This window comes from Pseudophryne corroboree, chromosome 1, assembly GCF_028390025.1.
Source record: "Pseudophryne corroboree isolate aPseCor3 chromosome 1, aPseCor3.hap2, whole genome shotgun sequence".
NCBI lineage: Eukaryota > Metazoa > Chordata > Amphibia > Anura > Myobatrachidae > Pseudophryne > Pseudophryne corroboree.
The window spans coordinates 919,657,058-919,675,512 of record NC_086444.1 but is presented as its reverse complement, the minus strand read 5'-3'; the positions used below and the strand labels follow the sequence as shown (position 1 = coordinate 919,675,512).

General features: G+C 47.6%; 2 protein-coding genes across 2 annotated transcripts in view; one reads left to right on the top strand and one right to left on the bottom strand.

Annotated features, from left to right (window-relative positions):
* The window catches only part of C1H4orf33 (chromosome 1 C4orf33 homolog), a 651,328-nt gene that overhangs the window by 612,157 nt on the left and 20,716 nt on the right, over positions 1-18,455 (bottom strand). The window lies entirely within an intron of this gene.
* SCLT1 (sodium channel and clathrin linker 1) overlaps positions 12,588-18,455 on the top strand; it is a 410,760-nt gene continuing 404,892 nt past the window's right edge. The window contains exon 1 of the mRNA XM_063920346.1: positions 12,588-12,642. The gene's annotated coding sequence lies outside the window, so the exon portion shown is untranslated. The remainder of the gene's footprint in view (positions 12,643-18,455) is intronic.

Sequence of the window (18,455 nt, the reverse complement as noted above, 5' to 3'; positions counted from 1 at the left end):
TAGAATGTCCTTGATAAACGATAGCTAGAAATTGACTGGCTGCTTTGGGCAACTTCTCCACGTATTCATTCTGTAGAAGGTTTCCTACATTTCCCTCAAAGCAGAGGCTGATTTAGACTTCATTGGGCCCTAAGCAAGATACCGATTTGGGGACCCCCTTCTTTAAACAATCTATACACTATATTTTTGTACCTGTTTTGCACACTGGCATATCATATAAGCCTTTGCTGACACTGTCAGCATGCATTGTTCATAAAGGCCAGTCACGTGGCAGAGGCAGACACAGCTTAGTGGCTTGCATACTTGTGGGCTTGAGTCTCGAAGTCTGGTTTAGCCACCAAATAATATAGCAGAGGGTATAATGGATGGTGCTTTTCTCTGGAGTAGGGCACTAGCTATAGAAACCCCAATAAAATTAATAAACAAGTGACAGAAGCAGACAACTGTCCCCCCCCCCATTTAATAGATATTTAAATAAACTTAAGTGATCCAAGAAGGAAATCTCCAAGGCTCCCATCACTTCACTAGTGTGGCAAGCCATATGATTAAACAGAATTGACTAAGGCCATTCAGCCACTGTCATCTAGGGGGACCCTTAGCTCAGTAGCATGTTTCCTTTGAGGACACTTTTACTTTGCTGACCAATTGAAGGCATTGAATTTCAATGGGGAAACCCACGCAACAAACACTATTCAAAGAAATACGGAAAGTGAAGTAACTTGCACACTTGACGGAGCCTGTATCCCGGTCTAATAGCGCGGTGGCTTTATTTATTGTATCTATGAATATATGTCTTGTTACTATAGAAGTGAACCTGGTATATTTATTTAATGTGTCTATTATGCTGCCAGTGATACAGCCGTGAAAATAAGATTTTACTTACCGATAAATCTATTTCTCGTAGTCCGTAGTGGATGCTGGGACTCCGTAAGGACCATGGGGAATAGCGGCTCCGCAGGAGACAGGGCACAAAATAAAAGCTTGAGATATCAGGTGGTGTGCACTGGCTCCTCCCCCTATGACCCTCCTCCAAGCCAGTTAGGATACTGTGCCCGGACGAGCGTACATAATAAGGAAGGATATTGAATCCCGGGTAAGACTCATACCAGCCACACCAATCACACCGTACAACTCGTGATCTGAACCCAGTTAACAGTATGATAAATTTAAAGGAGCCTCTGAAAGGATGGCTCAACAATAATAACCCGAATTTTTTGTAACAATAACTATATACAAGTATTGCAGACAATCCGCACTAGGGATGAGCGCCCAGCATCCACTACGGACTACGAGAAATAGATTTATCGGTAAGTAAAATCTTATTTTCTCTAACGTCCTAAGTGGATGCTGGGACTCCGTAAGGACCATGGGGATTATACCAAAGCTCCCAAACGGGCGGGAGAGTGCGGATGACTCTGCAGCACCGAATGAGAGAACTCCAGGTCCTCCTCAGCCAGGGTATCAAATTTGTAGAATTTAGCAAACGTGTTTGCCCCTGACCAAGTAGCTGCTCGGCAAAGTTGTAAAGCCGAGACCCCTCGGGCAGCCGCCCAAGATGAGCCCACTTTCCTTGTGGAATGGGCTTTTACTGATTTTGGCTGTGGCAATCCTGCCACGGAATGTGCAAGCTGAATTGTACTACAAATCCAACGAGCAATCGTCTGCTTTGAAGCAGGAGCACCCAGCTTGTTGGGTGCATACAGGATAAACAGCGAGTCAGTTTTCCTGACTCCAGCCGTCCTGGAAACATATATTTTCAAGGCCCTGACAACGTCCAGCAACTTAGAGTCCTCTAAGTCCCTAGTAGCCGCAGGTACCACAATAGGTTGGTTCATGTGAAATGCAGAAACCACCTTAGGTAGAAATTGAGGACGAGTCCTCAATTCCGCCCTGTCAGAATGAAAATTTAGGTAAGGGCTTTTACATGATAAAGCCGCCAATTCTGACACACGCCTAGCTGAAGCCAAGGCCAACAGCATCGACACCTTCCACGTGAGATATTTTAAATCTACCGTAGACAATGGTTCAAACCAGTGTGATTTTAGAAATCTCAACACAACATTGAGATCCCAAGGTGCCACTGGAGGCACAAAAGGAGGCTGTATGTGCAGCACCCCTTTCACAAATGTCTGAACTTCAGGTACTGAAGCCAGTTCTTTCTGGAAGAATATCGACAGGGCCGAAATTTGAACCTTAATGGACCCTAATTTTAGGCCCATAGACAGTCCTGTTTGCAGGAAATGCAAGAAACGACCCAGTTGAAATTCCTGTGTAGGGGCCTTCTTGGCCTCACACCACGCAACATATTTACGCCAAATGCGGTGATAATGTTTTGCGGTAACTTCCTTTCTGGCTTTTACCAGAGTAGGGATGACTTCTTCTGGAATGCCCTTGTCCTTCAGGATCCGGCGTTCAACCGCCATGCCGTCAAACGCAGCCGCGGTAAGTCTTGGAACAGACAAGGCCCCTGCAGTAGCAGGTCCTGTCTTAGAGGTAGAGGCCACGGTTCGTCCGTGAGCATCTCTTGAAGTTCCGGGTACCAAGACCTTCTTGGCCAATCCGGAACCACGAGTATAGTTCTTACTCCTCTCCTTCTTATGATTCTCAATACTTTCGGTATGAGGGGCAGAGGAGGGAATACATACACTGACTGGTACACCCACGGCGTTACCAGAGCGTCCACTGCTATTGCCTGAGGGTCCCTTGACCTGGCGCAATATCTGTCCAGTTTTTTGTTTAGACGTGACGCCATCATGTCCACCTTTGGTCTTTCCCAACGGTTTACAATTTGGTGGAAGACTTCTGGGTGAAGTCCCCACTCTCCCGGGTGAAGGTCGTGTCTGCTGAGGAAGTCTGCTTCCCAGTTGTCCACTCCCGGAATGAACACTGCTGACAGTGCTATCACATGATTTTCCGCCCAGCGAAGAATCCTTGCAGTTTCTGCCATTGCCCTCCTGCTTCTCGTGCCGCCCTGTCTGTTTATGTGGGCGACTGACGTGATGTTGTCCGACTGGATCAACACCGCCTGACCCTGAAGCAGAGGTTTTGCTTGAATTAAGGCATTGTAAATGGCCCTTAGTTCTAGAATGTTTATATGAAGAGATGTTTCCATGCTTGACCACAAGCCCTGGAAATTCCTTCCCTGTGTGACTGCTCCCCAGCCTCTCAGGCTGGCATCCGTGGTTACCAGGATCCAATCCTGAATGCCAAATCTGCGGCCCTCTAGTAGATGAGCCCTCTGAAGCCACCACAGGAGAGACACCCTTGTCCTTGGCGACAGGGTTATCCGTTGATGCATCTGAAGATGCGATCCGGACCATTTTCCCAGTAGATCCCACTGAAAAGTTCTTGCATGGAATCTTCCGAATGGAATCGCTTCGTAAGAAGCCACCATTTTTCCCAGGACCCTTGTGCACTGATGCACTGAGACCTGTCCTGGTTTTAGGAGGTTCCTGACTAGCTCGGATAACTCCCTGGCCTTCTCCTCCGGGAGAAACACCTTCTTCTGGACTGTGTCCAGAATCATTCCTAAGAACAGTAGACGTGTCGTTGGAATCAGCTGCGATTTTGGAATATTTAGAATCCATCCGTGCTGACTTAGCACTACCTGAGATAGTGCCACTCCGACTTCTAACTGTTCCTTGGTTCTTGCCCTTATCAGGAGATCGTCCAAGTAAGGGATAATTAAGATGCCTTTTCTTCGTAGAAGAATCATCATTTCGGCCATTACCTTGGTAAAGACCCGAGGCGCCGTGGACAATCCAAACGGCAGCGTCTGAAACTGATAATGACAGTTTTGTACTACAAACCTGAGGTACCCTTGGTGAGAAGGATATATTGGGACGTGGAGATAAGCATCCTTGATGTCCAGCGACACCATATAGTCCCCCTCTTCCAGGTTCGCTATCACCGCTCTGAGTGACTCCATCTTGAATTTGAACCTTTTTATGTAAGTGTTCAAAGATTTTAGATTTAATATTGGTCTCACCGAGCCGTCCGGCTTCGGTACCACAAATAGTGTGGAATAATACCCCTTCCCCTGTTGTAAGAGGGGTACCTTGATTATCACCTGCTGGGAGTACAGCTTGTGAATGGCTTCCAGAACTGCCTCCCTGTCGGAGGGAGACTTTGGTAAAGCAGACTTCAGGAACCGATGAGGAGGAAACGCCTCGAATTCCAGTTTGTACCCCTGTGATACTACCTGTAGAATCCAGGGATCCACTTGCGAGTGAGCCCACTGCGCGTTGAAATACTTGAGACGGGCCCCCACCGTGTCTGAGTCTGCTTGTAAAGCCCCAGCGTCATGCTGAAGACTTGGCAGAAGCAGGGGAGGGCTTCTGCTCCTGGGAAGCGGCTGCATGGTGCTGCCTTTTTCCTCTTCCTCTGCCCTTGGGCAGAAAAGAGTGACCTTTTGCTCGCTTGTACTTATGGGAACGAAAGGACTGAGTTTGAAAAGACTGTGTCTTTTTCTGTTGATGTGAAGTAACCTGGGGTAAAAAGGTGGATTTTCCAGCCGTCTTGATGCCAGGGTACAAATATCCCTCTGCGCATCACGCATATATAGCAATGCATCCTTTAAATGTTCTATAGTTAACAGAATATTGTCCCTATCCAGGGTATCAATATTCTCAGTCAGGGAATCCGCCCATGCGACTCCAGCACTGCACATCCAGGCTGATGCAATTGCTGGTCGCAGTATAACACCAGTATGTGTGTATATACTTTTCAGGATATTTTCCAGCCTCCTATCAGCTGGTTCTTTGAGGGTGGCCGTATCAGGGGACGGTAACGCTACTTGTTTAGATAAACGTGTGAGCGCCTTATCTACCCTAGGGGGTGTTTCCCACCGTGCCCTAACCTCTGGCGGGAAAGGGTATAGTGCTAATAACTTATTAGAAATTAGCTGTTTTTTATCGGGGGAAACCCACGCTTTATCACACACCTCATTTATTTCCTCAGACTCAGGAAAAACTATTGGCAGTTTTTTCACACCCCACATAATACCCGCCTTTGAGGTATTTGTAGTGTCAGAAAGGTTTAATGCCTCTTTCATTGCCGTGATCATGTAACGTGTGGCCCTACTCCACATTACGTTTGTCTCGTCACCGTCGACACTAGATTCAGTATCTGTATCTGGATCCGTGTCGACCCACTGAGGTAGCGGCCGTTTTAGGGCCCCTGAGGGTGTCTGAGACGCCTGAACAGGCACTAATTGATTTGCCGGCTTTCTCATGTCGTCAACAACTCCACTCACCGTGTGTAAGCAGGGGAGAGTCCGGGGATCTTCCTCTCAGCGTTCTGTGGAGAGAGAAATGGCGCTGGTGAGTGCTGAGGGAGAAGCCCCGCCCCCTCGGCGGCGGGCTTCTGTCCCGCTCAAAATCGTGTAAAATGGCGGGGGCTGAATTATATACATGTACAGTGCCCAGCTGTACATGTATATACCTATTTGCCATCTAAGAGGTGTTATTATTTCTGCCCTGCACCCATACAGTGACCGGAGTGTGTGAGGTGATGTGGAGCAATGACGCACAGCTGCAGTGCTGTGCGTTACCTCTGTGAAGCTGAAGGCTTCTGCCGCCTGAGACGTCTTCTTGCTTCTGTTCTTCTGGCTCTGTGAGGAGAACGGCGGCGTGGCTCCGGGGGTGGACGCCCAGGACGAACCTGTGTTCACCCCCTCTGAAGCTAATGGTGTCCAGTAGCCGAGGAAGCAGATCCTATCAGTTAAGTAGGTCTGCCCCTCTCTCCTCAGTCCCTCGATGCAGGGAGCCTGTTGCCAGCAGTGCTCCCTGTGAAAAAAGTAAAAATCCAAACAAAAATGCTTTCTGTAGCAAAGAACTCAAGAGAGCTCCCTGCAGTGCGCCCTTCATCCTCTGGGCACAGTGTAAAACTGAGGTCTGGAGGAGGGACATAGAGGGAGGAGCCAGTGCACACCCAGAATCCAAAGCTTTCTTAAAGTGCCCTATCTCCTACAGAGCCCGTCTATTCCCCATGGTCCTTACGGAGTCCCCAGCATCCTCTAGGACGTTAGAGAAAGTAGATTTACCCGCGGTAGCTGTGGAAACCAGGTCCGCGAGACCTTCCCCAAATAACACCTCACCCTTATAAGGCAAAACTTCCATATGCCTCTTTGAGTCGGCATCACCCGTCCATTGGCGGGTCCACAGGGCTCGCCTAGCAGAAATCGCCATGGCGTTGGCTCTTGAACCTAGTAGCCCAACGTCTCTCTGAGCGTATCTCATATATAAGACTGCGTCTTTAATGTGGCCTAAGGTCAATAAAATGGTATCAATGTCAGCTGACAAGGTATCTGTCCAAGCTGCTACCGCACTACAAACCCAAGCCGATGCTATTGCCGGTCTGAGCAAAGCACCCGTATGTGAATAAATTGATTTTAAGGTAGTTTCCTGTCTGCGATCAGCAGGATCCTTGAGGGACGCCGTCTCTGGAGATGGTAGCGCCACCTTCTTGGACAAGCGTGTTAAAGCCTTGTCCACCCTGGGCAAGGATTCCCACCGTAACCTGTCCTGTGCAGGGAAAGGATACGCCATAAGAATCCTCTTGGTAATCTGCAGTTTTTTGTCTGGAGTTTCCCAAGCTTTTTCAAATAACGCGTTCAGCTCATGAGATGGGGGAAAGGTTACCTCAGGTTTCTTTTCCTTAAATATGCATACCCTCGTGTCAGGGACAGAGGGGTCATCTGTGATATGTAAAACATCTTTTATTGCAATAATCATATATTGAATACTTTTGGCCACCCTTGGGTGTAACCTCGCATCATCGTAGTCGACACTGGAGTCAGAATCCGTGTCGGTATCAGTGTCTGCTACTTGGGACAGGGGACGTTTTTGAGACCCTGAAGGGCCCTGTGACACAGTCAAAGCCATTGATTGACTCCCTGTTTTATCCCTGGACTCTGCTTTGTCCAATCTCTTATGTAATAAAGCCACATTTGCATTTAAAACATTCCACATATCTAACCAATCAGGTGTCGGCGTTGCCGACGGAGACACCACAATCATCTGCTCCACCTCCTCCTTAGATGAGCCTTCCGCTTCAGACATGCCAACACACATGTACCGACACTCCCACATACTCAGGGATGTATCTATATGGAGACAGTCCCCCAATAAGGCCCTTTGCAGAGACACAGAGAGAGTATGCCAGCACACACCCAGCGCCACCGGACACTGGAATAAAATCCCAGTTAGTACAGCGCTTTTATATAAATACACTCACTGCTCCAATGAAATGTGCCCCCCCCCCCCACCCTCTTTTTTGCCCTCTGCAACCTTGTTCAGCAGGGGAGAGTCCGGGGAGCCAGCTTCTCTGCAGTGTGCTGTGGAGAAAATGGCGCTGGTTAGTGCTGGAGGACCAAGCCCCGCCCCCTCACCGGTGGACTTCGGTCCCGCTCAAATTATTTATACTGGCGGGGGTTTATTAATATACTGCCTCCGCAGTATCTACTTTACATGCCAGTGTCCCTAGAGGTTTTTATTGCTGCCCAGGGCGTCCCCCCTGCGCCCTGCACCCTTACAGTGCCCGCTGTGTGTGTCTGTGTGGGAGCAATGGCGCGCAGCGTTACCTCGGTGAAGATCTGAAGTCTTCTGCCGCCTGTGAAGTCTTCTTTTCTTCTTAATACTCACCCGGCTTCTATCTTCCGGCTCTGTGAGGAGGACGGCGGCGCGGCTCCGGGACGAACGGCGAGGGTGAGACCTGCGTTCCGACCCTCTGGAGCTAATGGTGTCCAGTAGCCTAAGAAGCAGAGCCTATCATTCAAGTAGGTCTGCTTCTCTCCCTTCAGTCCCACGATGCAGGGAGCCTATTGTCATCAGTGCTCCCTGAAAATAAAAAACCTAACAAAAAGTATTTTTCAGAGATACTCAGGAGAGCTCCCCTGCAGTGCACCCAGTCTCCTCTGGGCACAGGATCTAACTGAGGTCTGGAGGAGGGGCATAGAGGGAGGAGCCAGTGCACACCCATTCTAAAGTCTTTAGAGTGCCCATGTCTCCTGCGGAGCCTGTCTATACCCCATAGTCCTTACGGAGTCCCCAGCATCCTCTAGGACGTAAAAGAAATAGGATTTTAATTACCTACCGGTAAATCCTTTTCTCGTAGTCTGTAGAGGATACTGGGGTCCACATTAGTACCATGGGGTATAGACGGGTCCAATAGGAGCCATGGGCACTTTAAGAAATTGATAGTGTGGGCTGGCTCCTCCCTCTATGCCCCTCCTACCACACTCAGTCTAGGAAACTGTGCCCGAGGAGACGGACATACTTTGAGAAAAGGATATAAAAGGATAGCAGTGAGATTCCGAACCAGCACACTAACTAGAGGAAAGCCATGCTAACCAAACTTTAAATCAGGAACAGCAACTGCTGAACCAACAATACTTAACCAAGTAACAGTGCAGGAAGAAACGAGGCACTGGGTGGGCGCCCAGTATCTTCTACGGACTACGAGAAAAGGATTTACCGGTAGGTAATTAAAATCCTATTTTCTCTTACGTCCTAGAGGTTACTGGAGTCCACGTTAGTACCTTGAAGATGTACCAAAGCTCCCAAACCGGGTGGGAGAGTGCTGAGGTTCCTGCAGAACTGATTGACCAAACTGAAGGTCCTCAGAGTCCAAAGTATCGAACTTGTAGAACTTAGCAAACGTGTTCGAACCTGACCAAGTAGCTGCTCGGCAGAGCTGTAAAGCCAAGACACCCTGGGCAGCCGCCCAGGAAGAACCCACCGATCTAGTCGAGTGGGCCTGTACAGATTTTGGAAACGGCAAACCTGGCATGGAATAAGCATGCTGGATAGTAAGCCTGATCCTTCGTGCAATTGTCTGCTTTGAAGCAGGACACCCAATTTTATTGGGATTATAGAGAACAAACAGCGAGTCAGATTTTCTGTGATGAGCTGTCCACTTCACATAGATCTTTAAAGCCCTCACAACATCCAAGGACTTTGAAGTAGCAGAGGGGTCGGTAACCACCGGAACCACAATAGGTTGGTTGATATAAAACGCAGACACCATCTTTGGAAGAAATTGCTGACGAGTTCTGAGTCCAGCCCTATCTTCATGAAAAATCAAATAGGGGCTTTTGTGAGACAACACCCCCAGCTCCGACACACGCCTCGCAGAAGCCAAGGCCAACAGCGTGACGGCCTTCCACGTAAGAACTTGACGTCAACGTCCTGTAAAGGCTCAAATCATTCCGATTGCAGGAACTGCAACACCATGTTGAGATCCCAAAGTGCAGTAGGAGGCACAAAGGGAGGTTGGATGTGCAGAACCCCCTTCAAAAATGTCTGAACCTCAGGGAGAGAAGCCAATTGTTTCTGGAAGAAAATGGATAAGGCCGAAATCTGGACTTTTATGGAGCCCAAACGTAGGCCCACATCCACACGTGACTGTAGAAAAAGGAGAAAACGTCCCAGTTGAAATTCCACCGCAGGAAATTTCCTGTACTCACACTAAGAGACGCATTTGTTTCAAATACGGTGGTAATGTTTAGACGTTACCCCCTTTCTGGCTTGGATCAGGGTTGGAATAACCCTATCCGGGATCCCATTCCGGGCTAGAATTTGACGCTCAACCTCCATGCTGCCAAAGTAGCCGTGGTAAGTCTTGATAGACAAATGGCCCCTGTTGGAGAAGGTCCTCGCGAAGAGGTAGAAGCCATGGGTCCTCTAGGAGCATCTCCAGTAGATCCGCTTCCCTGGCCCTTCTTGGCCAGTCCGGAGCAATGAGAATTGCTTGAAACTTTTCCCTTTTTATTCTTTTGACAATCTTTGGGATCAATGGGAGTAGTGGAAACACGTACACCATCTGGTTGACCCATGGAGTCACCAGAGCGTCCACTGCCACTGCTTGCGGGTCCCTCGACCTGGAACAATACCACTTGAGCTTCTTGTTGAGACGAGAGGCCATCATGTCGATTTGTGGCATTCCCCACTGACGTGTCAAGCACCCGAACACCTCCGGGTGAAGGCCCCACTCTCCTGAGTGGAGGTCATTTTTGCTGAGGAATGAAGATCGCGGTCAATGCCACAGCGTGTCTTTCTGCCCAGAGGAGAATCCGTGATACCACCGACATTGCTGCTCTGCTCTTCGTTCCGCCTTGTCGGTTTATGTACGTTACTGCCATCGCATTGGCCGACTGAACCTGAATGGCTTGATCTTGAAGAAGATGCAATGTATATGGCCCTTAGTTCCAGAATGTTGATTGGAAGAATGGCTTCCTGACTTGACCATTTTCCTTTGAACTGTTCCCCCTGGGTGACTGCTCCCCAACCTCTGAGGCTTGCGTCTGTGGTTAGCAGAATCCAATTTTGAATCCCGAACCTTCGGTCCTCGGTCAGGTGAGAAGTCTGAAGCCACCACAGAAGAGAAATCCTGGCTTTTTTGATGACAGACGGATCCTCTGGTGCATGTGAAGATGCGATCCGGACCATTTGTCCAACAGATCCAGTTGGAAGGGCCTTGCGTGAAACCTTCCGTACTGCAGCGCCTCGTAAGCGGCTACCATCTTTCCCAGAAGGCGCATGCATAGATGCACCGATGTCCGGGTTTGTCTTAGAACATCCCGCACCATTGACTGGATCACCAATGCTATTCCCAATGGAAGGAATACCTTCTGCGCCTCCGTATCCAATATCATCCCCAGAAACGGAAGCCTCCGTGTTGGTTCCAGATGAGATTTTGGTAGGTTCAAAATCCATCCGTGATCATGGAGTAGTCGGGTTGAGAGAGCAATGTTGACTAATAACCTCTCCCTGGATGGTGCTTTTATCAGCAGATCGTCCAGGTATGGTATTATGTTCACTCCCTGTTTGCGGAGGAGAAACATCATCTCCGTCATTACCTTGGTGAACACCTTTGGTGCCGTAGAGAGGCCAAATGGCAGGGCCTGGAAACTTTAGATAAGCCTGATGAGGTGGCCAAATCGGAATATGAAGGTACGCATCCTTGATATCCAGAGACACCAAGAATTCCCCCTCCTCCAGACCTGAGATTACCGCTCTCAGAGACTCCATCTTGAACTTGTACACCCATAAGTACGGGTTCAACGACTTGAGATTTAAAATGGGCCTTACCGAACCGTCCGGTCACTGAGAAAGCCGAAGACACTTAGGATAAGGCGGGGAAACGCGTCTGTCATGATCTCTATTTAAACGGATCACGGCCATAATCCAACTCACCAGATGGCCGGCTGATCACAAACCCCCAGTGCCAGGGGAATTCTGTTGCCCAGTGATTGCCCACGAACTCCGGATAAGGCTGATGGTGAGAGCACCAGCCAGGAGGGACACTGCAAATACCGTGAATACAACAGAGGCACGCTGTATGGTATACCATTAATTTTATGGCTATTTATGTGTGAAAGACATGGACTGTCTGTATTAAGGCTACACTAAATGCATGAACTGTTTAACCACTACTAATAAGCTGTGAGAAAGGCTATTAAGCATATCGCAAACTAATCATATGCTTTGCTATTGCTACCAAATGGACGATTGATTATATGGACACAAGTTTTTAATGCATGATCTGCTTGAGAATAATAAGCATGCAAAAATCCCACTGAGTACTCAAATGGTTAATGTGGAATACAATTAATTGAGGATCATATGAAGGAGACTCTGGTAGATTTTTAGGTTGTCTCTTGCTTCTAAATCATATGCATGAAGTACATTATATTACTAATCCATGGTATAATTGAAAAAGTACACAATAAGAGCCTAGTATTACTGCTTTTTTAGAATTATAGAGGAGGATTTTTTATTGTTATTTTTTATTGTTGTTTTTTAATGTTTTATGTGATGCTGGCCAGTATCAATTATATTTTGTGAATGGTGATTATTTATTTATAAATAAAATCTACATCAGATTGAATAGTGCATTCTCATTGTCTTTTGTCTGTCAGGGTAGGGTTCTCCATCATTGATGGTACAGAGCCCCCCTATTAGCCTTGATGCTGCTTCAGCTGTTCAAAATGAACGGATATCTTGATTTATGGCCGATGGTGATTATCGCGGTATCCAATTAGAGGCTGTTTTAATCAGCCGTAATTGGACCTGCAATTGCACGAAAACACATGATCCAGTGGGTGCCTCAGGCACCTGAGTCATAATCCCAGACAAGTGCCGGCATTGGGAGAAAAGGATGCTGGCATCAGGGCTAATAGGATCACCCCTGGCGATCCTATTAGCAGCGCTAAAGTACCGCTGCTAATAGGATACCACCCAATGTTTGTTTTTTCCCCCTAGGTAGTGCCGGGAGATGGAGCCTAGCTCCAAATCATGAAGCCACGCTCCCTGGTTCTGATTGGCCTACAGGCCAGCCAGTAAAAGAGCAGGGATGACCATTGATGGGTGAAACAATTAATGGTAATCCATTGCATAGTTTGTTATTATTGATGGTCACTCACTGTTTCACCACCAATAGTAACCATTGAAGGTGAGCAAACCGATGGCCATCCCTGTGTCAGAGTGTATTCTGGAAGAGTTTCTGCCTACACTGTTAAATTGCTAATGTCTAATACAAACTCATCTTTACTGTGAATTGACAGATGTCCTAAATCTGGGAGAGATGACCAATCCATGGATGTACTGTAATTCAATATAAAAATGCATTTTAGCATGATGGGTAAGTATAATATAACTGGACATAGAGGTGATACCTAGTGATAACTTATCTTAATTTCATCACGCAACAGACTTTGGATTTTCATGCCTGTTTATTGATGTTTGTTGTTCTGCCAAGCTGAGGTTCTCCAGCATGTACTGGACAATGTGAGTGTTAAAACCATGGCATGCACAGAGCGATTTCAAAGAAGATACACTACACTACTGTAGCCAGTGCGGTAGTCACTCCGTATCAGGTCCTTAGTTTGTATGGATTACCAAAGTCAAGTCTTGGCTATTCCTCCCTCTAGTGGCTTTGAGGGTATCAAATCAATCAGCTACTGCTATTATTTTATAGAATGTCCTTGATAAACGATAGCTAGAAATTGACTGGCTGCTTTGGGCAACTTCTCCACGTATTCATTCTGTAGAAGGTTTCCTACATTTCCCTCAAAGCAGAGGCTGATTTAGACTTCATTGGGCCCTAAGCAAGATACCGATTTGGGGACCCCCTTCTTTAAACAATCTATACACTATATTTTTGTACCTGTTTTGCACACTGGCATATCATATAAGCCTTTGCTGACACTGTCAGCATGCATTGTTCATAAAGGCCAGTCACGTGGCAGAGGCAGACACAGCTTAGTGGCTTGCATACTTGTGGGCTTGAGTCTCGAAGTCTGGTTTAGCCACCAAATAATATAGCAGAGGGTATAATGGATGGTGCTTTTCTCTGGAGTAGGGCACTAGCTATAGAAACCCCAATAAAATTAATAAACAAGTGACAGAAGCAGACAACTGTCCCCCCCCCCATTTAATAGATATTTAAATAAACTTAAGTGATCCAAGAAGGAAATCTCCAAGGCTCCCATCACTTCACTAGTGTGGCAAGCCATATGATTAAACAGAATTGACTAAGGCCATTCAGCCACTGTCATCTAGGGGGACCCTTAGCTCAGTAGCATGTTTCCTTTGAGGACACTTTTACTTTGCTGACCAATTGAAGGCATTGAATTTCAATGGGGAAACCCACGCAACAAACACTATTCAAAGAAATACGGAAAGTGAAGTAACTTGCACACTTGACGGAGCCTGTATCCCGGTCTAATAGCGCGGTGGCTTTATTTATTGTATCTATGAATATATGTCTTGTTACTATAGAAGTGAACCTGGTATATTTATTTAATGTGTCTATTATGCTGCCAGTGATACAGCCGTGAAAATAAGATTTTACTTACCGATAAATCTATTTCTCGTAGTCCGTAGTGGATGCTGGGACTCCGTAAGGACCATGGGGAATAGCGGCTCCGCAGGAGACAGGGCACAAAATAAAAGCTTGAGATATCAGGTGGTGTGCACTGGCTCCTCCCCCTATGACCCTCCTCCAAGCCAGTTAGGATACTGTGCCCGGACGAGCGTACATAATAAGGAAGGATATTGAATCCCGGGTAAGACTCATACCAGCCACACCAATCACACCGTACAACTCGTGATCTGAACCCAGTTAACAGTATGATAAATTTAAAGGAGCCTCTGAAAGGATGGCTCAACAATAATAACCCGAATTTTTTGTAACAATAACTATATACAAGTATTGCAGACAATCCGCACTAGGGATGGGCGCCCAGCATCCACTACGGACTACGAGAAATAGATTTATCGGTAAGTAAAATCTTATTTTCTCTAACGTCCTAAGTGGATGCTGGGACTCCGTAAGGACCATGGGGATTATACCAAAGCTCCCAAACGGGCGGGAGAGTGCGGATGACTCTGCAGCACCGAATGAGAGAACTCCAGGTCCTCCTCAGCCAGGGTATCAAATTTGTAGAATTTAGCAAACGTGTTTGCCCCTGACCAAGTAGCTGCTCGGCAAAGTTGTAAAGCCGAGACCCCTCGGGCAGCCGCCCAAGATGAGCCCACTTTCCTTGTGGAATGGGCTTTTACTGATTTTGGCTGTGGCAATCCTGCCACGGAATGTGCAAGCTGAATTGTACTACAAATCCAACGAGCAATCGTCTGCTTTGAAGCAGGAGCACCCAGCTTGTTGGGTGCATACAGGATAAACAGCGAGTCAGTTTTCCTGACTCCAGCCGTCCTGGAAACATATATTTTCAAGGCCCTGACAACGTCCAGCAACTTAGAGTCCTCTAAGTCCCTAGTAGCCGCAGGTACCACAATAGGTTGGTTCATGTGAAATGCAGAAACCACCTTAGGTAGAAATTGAGGACGAGTCCTCAATTCCGCCCTGTCAGAATGAAAATTTAGGTAAGGGCTTTTACATGATAAAGCCGCCAATTCTGACACACGCCTAGCTGAAGCCAAGGCCAACAGCATCGACACCTTCCACGTGAGATATTTTAAATCTACCGTAGACAATGGTTCAAACCAGTGTGATTTTAGAAATCTCAACACAACATTGAGATCCCAAGGTGCCACTGGAGGCACAAAAGGAGGCTGTATGTGCAGCACCCCTTTCACAAATGTCTGAACTTCAGGTACTGAAGCCAGTTCTTTCTGGAAGAATATCGACAGGGCCGAAATTTGAACCTTAATGGACCCTAATTTTAGGCCCATAGACAGTCCTGTTTGCAGGAAATGCAAGAAACGACCCAGTTGAAATTCCTGTGTAGGGGCCTTCTTGGCCTCACACCACGCAACATATTTACGCCAAATGCGGTGATAATGTTTTGCGGTTACTTCCTTTCTGGCTTTTACCAGAGTAGGGATGACTTCTTCTGGAATGCCCTTGTCCTTCAGGATCCGGCGTTCAACCGCCATGCCGTCAAACGCAGCCGCGGTAAGTCTTGGAACAGACAAGGCCCCTGCAGTAGCAGGTCCTGTCTTAGAGGTAGAGGCCACGGTTCGTCCGTGAGCATCTCTTGAAGTTCCGGGTACCAAGACCTTCTTGGCCAATCCGGAACCACGAGTATAGTTCTTACTCCTCTCCTTCTTATGATTCTCAATACTTTCGGTATGAGGGGCAGAGGAGGGAATACATACACTGACTGGTACACCCACGGCGTTACCAGAGCGTCCACTGCTATTGCCTGAGGGTCCCTTGACCTGGCGCAATATCTGTCCAGTTTTTTGTTTAGACGTGACGCCATCATGTCCACCTTTGGTCTTTCCCAACGGTTTACAATTTGGTGGAAGACTTCTGGGTGAAGTCCCCACTCTCCCGGGTGAAGGTCGTGTCTGCTGAGGAAGTCTGCTTCCCAGTTGTCCACTCCCGGAATGAACACTGCTGACAGTGCTATCACATGATTTTCCGCCCAGCGAAGAATCCTTGCAGTTTCTGCCATTGCCCTCCTGCTTCTCGTGCCGCCCTGTCTGTTTATGTGGGCGACTGACGTGATGTTGTCCGACTGGATCAACACCGCCTGACCCTGAAGCAGAGGTTTTGCTTGAATTAAGGCATTGTAAATGGCCCTTAGTTCTAGAATGTTTATATGAAGAGATGTTTCCATGCTTGACCACAAGCCCTGGAAATTCCTTCCCTGTGTGACTGCTCCCCAGCCTCTCAGGCTGGCATCCGTGGTTACCAGGATCCAATCCTGAATGCCAAATCTGCGGCCCTCTAGTAGATGAGCCCTCTGAAGCCACCACAGGAGAGACACCCTTGTCCTTGGCGACAGGGTTATCCGTTGATGCATCTGAAGATGCGATCCGGACCATTTTCCCAGTAGATCCCACTGAAAAGTTCTTGCATGGAATCTTCCGAATGGAATCGCTTCGTAAGAAGCCACCATTTTTCCCAGGACCCTTGTGCACTGATGCACTGAGACCTGTCCTGGTTTTAGGAGGTTCCTGACTAGCTCGGATAACTCCCTGGCCTTCTCCTCCGGGAGAAACACCTTCTTCTGGACTGTGTCCAGAATCATTCCTAAGAACAGTAGACGTGTCGTTGGAATCAGCTGCGATTTTGGAATATTTAGAATCCATCCGTGCTGACTTAGCACTACCTGAGATAGTGCCACTCCGACTTCTAACTGTTCCTTGGTTCTTGCCCTTATCAGGAGATCGTCCAAGTAAGGGATAATTAAGATGCCTTTTCTTCGTAGAAGAATCATCATTTCGGCCATTACCTTGGTAAAGACCCGAGGCGCCGTGGACAATCCAAACGGCAGCGTCTGAAACTGATAATGACAGTTTTGTACTACAAACCTGAGGTACCCTTGGTGAGAAGGATATATTGGGACGTGGAGATAAGCATCCTTGATGTCCAGCGACACCATATAGTCCCCCTCTTCCAGGTTCGCTATCACCGCTCTGAGTGACTCCATCTTGAATTTGAACCTTTTTATGTAAGTGTTCAAAGATTTTAGATTTAATATTGGTCTCACCGAGCCGTCCGGCTTCGGTACCACAAATAGTGTGGAATAATACCCCTTCCCCTGTTGTAAGAGGGGTACCTTGATTATCACCTGCTGGGAGTACAGCTTGTGAATGGCTTCCAGAACTGCCTCCCTGTCGGAGGGAGACTTTGGTAAAGCAGACTTCAGGAACCGATGAGGAGGAAACGCCTCGAATTCCAGTTTGTACCCCTGTGATACTACCTGTAGAATCCAGGGATCCACTTGCGAGTGAGCCCACTGCGCGTTGAAATACTTGAGACGGGCCCCCACCGTGTCTGAGTCTGCTTGTAAAGCCCCAGCGTCATGCTGAAGACTTGGCAGAAGCAGGGGAGGGCTTCTGCTCCTGGGAAGCGGCTGCATGGTGCTGCCTTTTTCCTCTTCCTCTGCCCTTGGGCAGAAAAGAGTGACCTTTTGCTCGCTTGTACTTATGGGAACGAAAGGACTGAGTTTGAAAAGACTGTGTCTTTTTCTGTTGATGTGAAGTAACCTGGGGTAAAAAGGTGGATTTTCCAGCCGTCTTGATGCCAGGGTACAAATATCCCTCTGCGCATCACGCATATATAGCAATGCATCCTTTAAATGTTCTATAGTTAACAGAATATTGTCCCTATCCAGGGTATCAATATTCTCAGTCAGGGAATCCGCCCATGCGACTCCAGCACTGCACATCCAGGCTGATGCAATTGCTGGTCGCAGTATAACACCAGTATGTGTGTATATACTTTTCAGGATATTTTCCAGCCTCCTATCAGCTGGTTCTTTGAGGGTGGCCGTATCAGGGGACGGTAACGCTACTTGTTTAGATAAACGTGTGAGCGCCTTATCTACCCTAGGGGGTGTTTCCCACCGTGCCCTAACCTCTGGCGGGAAAGGGTATAGTGCTAATAACTTATTAGAAATTAGCTGTTTTTTATCGGGGGAAACCCACGCTTTATCACACACCTCATTTATTTCCTCAGACTCAGGAAAAACTATTGGCAGTTTTTTCACACCCCACATAATACCCGCCTTTGAGGTATTTGTAGTGTCAGAAAGGTTTAATGCCTCTTTCATTGCCGTGATCATGTAACGTGTGGCCCTACTGGACATTACGTTTGTCTCGTCACCGTCGACACTAGATTCAGTATCTGGATCTGGATCCTTGTCGACCCACTGAGGTAGCGGCCGTTTTAGGGCCCCTGAGGGTGTCTGAGACGCCTGAACAGGCACTAATTGATTTGCCGGCTTTCTCATGTCGTCAACAGTTTTTTGTAAATTGCTGACATTATCACTTAATTGCTTAAACACAATCATCCAGTCAGGTGTCGACTCCCTAGGGGGTGACATCACTAACACAGGCAACTGCTCCGCCTCCACCTCATTTTCCTCCTCATACATGTCGACACACGCGTACCGACACACAGCACACACACCGGGAATGCTCTGATAGAGGACAGGACCCCACTTAGCCCTTTGGAGAGACAGAGGGAGAGTCTGCCAG